The 2,910-nt window shown below is 37.7% G+C and overlaps 1 non-coding gene across 1 annotated transcript; it reads right to left on the minus strand.

Annotated features, from left to right (window-relative positions):
• Window positions 1-2,418: 2,418 nt before the first annotated feature.
• LOC122007604 lies at window positions 2,419-2,524 on the minus strand. Its single transcript, XR_006119059.1, has one exon. It is a non-coding gene; the product is annotated as a small nucleolar RNA R71 (small nucleolar RNA).
• Between the last annotated feature and the right edge of the window lie 386 nt (window positions 2,525-2,910).

A 2,910-nucleotide genomic window follows, 5' to 3' on the forward strand; every position in this document is an offset into this window, starting at 1 on the left:
TTTTATTTAATTTTTCTCAATTAAATCATGTCAAGGAAATTAAGGAAATTTTATTGTAATTAAATTTCCTAATTTGCCTAGGCCAAGGAATATAAAAGAAGGGGTGAGGGTGCCTTCACAAGACACAACATCTATTATTCCTCTCCTTCTTTTGTTCCTTGGTGTGGCCGGCCAACCTCTCCCTCTCTTCCTCTTGTGGTGGCCGAACCCTACCCTTCTATTGGAGCTCTTGTGGTGGCCGGATACTACTCGGAGAAGAAGAAGAAGAAGGAGAGAAAGCTAGCATCTCTTGGAGCTTGGTTAGTATTTTGTTTTTCTTCCTTGGTGAAGCTTCCTCTTTGTTGGCCGAACCTAGCTAGGAGGAGAAGAAGGTGATTGGTGGTTTCTCGTCTCGGAAGATCGTTGCCCACACAACGTCCGAGGTTAGAAGAGGAATACGGTAGAAGATCAAGAGGTTTTTCTACAAGGTATAACTAGTAAATTTTATTTCCGCATCATGCTAGTTATTTATGGAAATAATACCAAATACAAGAGACTTACGTTTTAGAATTTCGAATATGTTTTTTCGAAGTTGTGTTCTTTTGTTTCTTTCTTTTCCTTGTGATTTGATTGTTCTCTTTGGTTAACCTAAAGTTATTTTAGGAAATTAAATATTAGCTTTCTATTAAAGGTTTTGTCTAGTCGGTGGTGGTTGCTCCCATATCCAAGAAGGCCATGTGCCTCGCCACGTCAATCTGGGAACCTTTATGGAAATTAATATTTAATGGAATTAATAACTTAAGGAGACTTGGGTCGAACGTGTTAAGTTCCGCAGGAGATCCAAGTCAAAACCTAAAAGAACAAATAGATTAAGTTTTGGATCAAACGTGTTAAGTTCCGCAGGCGATCCAAAATTTAATTTAAAAGAACACATGGTAGCTAGGAAAAGGTTCAGACCTTTGTACAAAATTTTTGTACAGTGGAACCTATAGGTTTTCCGAGTAGCAACCAACAGCTTGTATCAATTAGATCTTGAATGATTAATGATGATTCGTGCTTAATTCTCATTCTTGATTAATTGTTTGAATTTCTTATGGGCTTGGTAAAGATAAACTCTCACTCGATCATCCGAGGGATCCACGTGACAGGTGCAAGCCCGTGTAAGGACGTTTGAGAGACAATCTTGAAGAGGAAATAGGAATATTCAAGAGAGTAGGATGGATTTTGTGATTAGTTTCTTGTATCTTGATAGATTGATAAGTCGTGGGCTTCTACGTTGATATCCGAGGAAGGCATAGTAATAGGTGCACTTCTGTGTAAGGACAACATAGGTTCATGTCTAATTAATCCTATTTAGATATATGTCTCAGTCCTTAGCCGGTTGTCTATTGCAAGAGAGAACCAGCAACTTTCTACATGTTTGGCAATTGAGGGATAAGAATTGGTGAACCATTTACATTCGAGAAATCCTACAAAGAAACCGAAACTCCTAGAATCTCCCTTTATCATAACCCAAAACACTAAACTCTTGTTTGTTGATCTTTAAGATTAGATTTGTTTACCTTACTTTGCTTTCGAAATGATTGGATAGTTGTTTGACTAATTCGCATTGAGACATTTCTAGTGCTTATTCCAGTCCCTGTGGATACGATAATCTTTTATATTACTTGCGACATTTCCTTACACTTGCGGAGAGCGAACAAGTTTTTGGCGCCGTTGCCGGGGACTGCGCTATAACATTAGGAATTATCAATTGAGTTAGACTAAACATAACATTTGTTTTCCTTTCATATTGCATAGTTGTAACTAATCATTAGATTTCTGTTTTTACCTTCTTGTATAACTTTCACTTCTTGTTAGTTCTATTTGTACAAATTCAATTCTGCATTTTTGATTCTTTTATTTTTCTTTTTTCTTTTTTTGAATTGTCATTTGCTATCTTGTTCTTGTGTATGCGAAGATCTAACTTTGCAGGGGAATTCTTTCCTTTTGACCCTGAGATTGATAGAACCTTCCATAAAAGAAGAATTCTGCAAAGGCAAATTGAAGAACAGGAACATTTGAACATGGCAAATAGACCACTTAAGGATTATGCAGCACCCTATGCAAGAGGTTTTCGATCTAGTATTTCAAGACCTTCAGTGGAAGCTAACAACTTTGAGATCAAACCCGCAATCATATCTATGGTGCAGCAGAACCAATTTGGTGGAGGACCTCATGAAGACCCCAATCAACACTTAGAGGTCTTTTATGAAATATGTGGGACCATGAAAATGAATGGAGTTCCTTCAGATGCAGTTAGATTATTATTATTTGGGTTTTCTCTAAGAGATAGGGCAAAGCAATGGCTGAATTCTTTAGCCCCTAATAGCATCACCACTTGGGAGCAGTGTGAGCAACAGTTTCTTGATAAGTTCTATCCACCAAGCAAAACAGCTCATATGAGGAATTTAATTGCGAGCTTCAAGCAAACTGACTCAGAATCTCTTTTTGAAGCATGGGATAGATATAATAGTATGCTCAGACAATGCCCGCATCATGGGTTGGAAAGATGGTTAGTGTTGCACACTTTTTACAATAGTATCAATTATCATACCAAAGTGTCCCTTGATTCAGCTGCTGGAGGGGCACTTATGAACAAAAGCTTAGATAAAGCCGAAGAAATCATTGAAAGTGTAGCACAAAATCATCATCAATGGGCAAATGAAAGAAGTGGTGGCTATTCCTCTGTAAACCCAACAATTAAAGCATCAGGGAAGTTTGATGTAGATGCAGTCACTCTTTTGTCTGTAAAATTGGACGCTCTTACAAAGAAATTTGAAAATATGGGGACTAGTGCTAATACGGTCAATGCTATTAGTACATCTTGTGAAGTATGTGGGAGTTCAGAGCATTCAAATGACTCATGTCCATTGGGAGCTATCACTGCAC

Source organism: Zingiber officinale, chromosome 7B, assembly GCF_018446385.1.
Source record: "Zingiber officinale cultivar Zhangliang chromosome 7B, Zo_v1.1, whole genome shotgun sequence".
In the NCBI taxonomy this organism is placed as follows: Eukaryota; Viridiplantae; Streptophyta; class Magnoliopsida; order Zingiberales; family Zingiberaceae; genus Zingiber; species Zingiber officinale.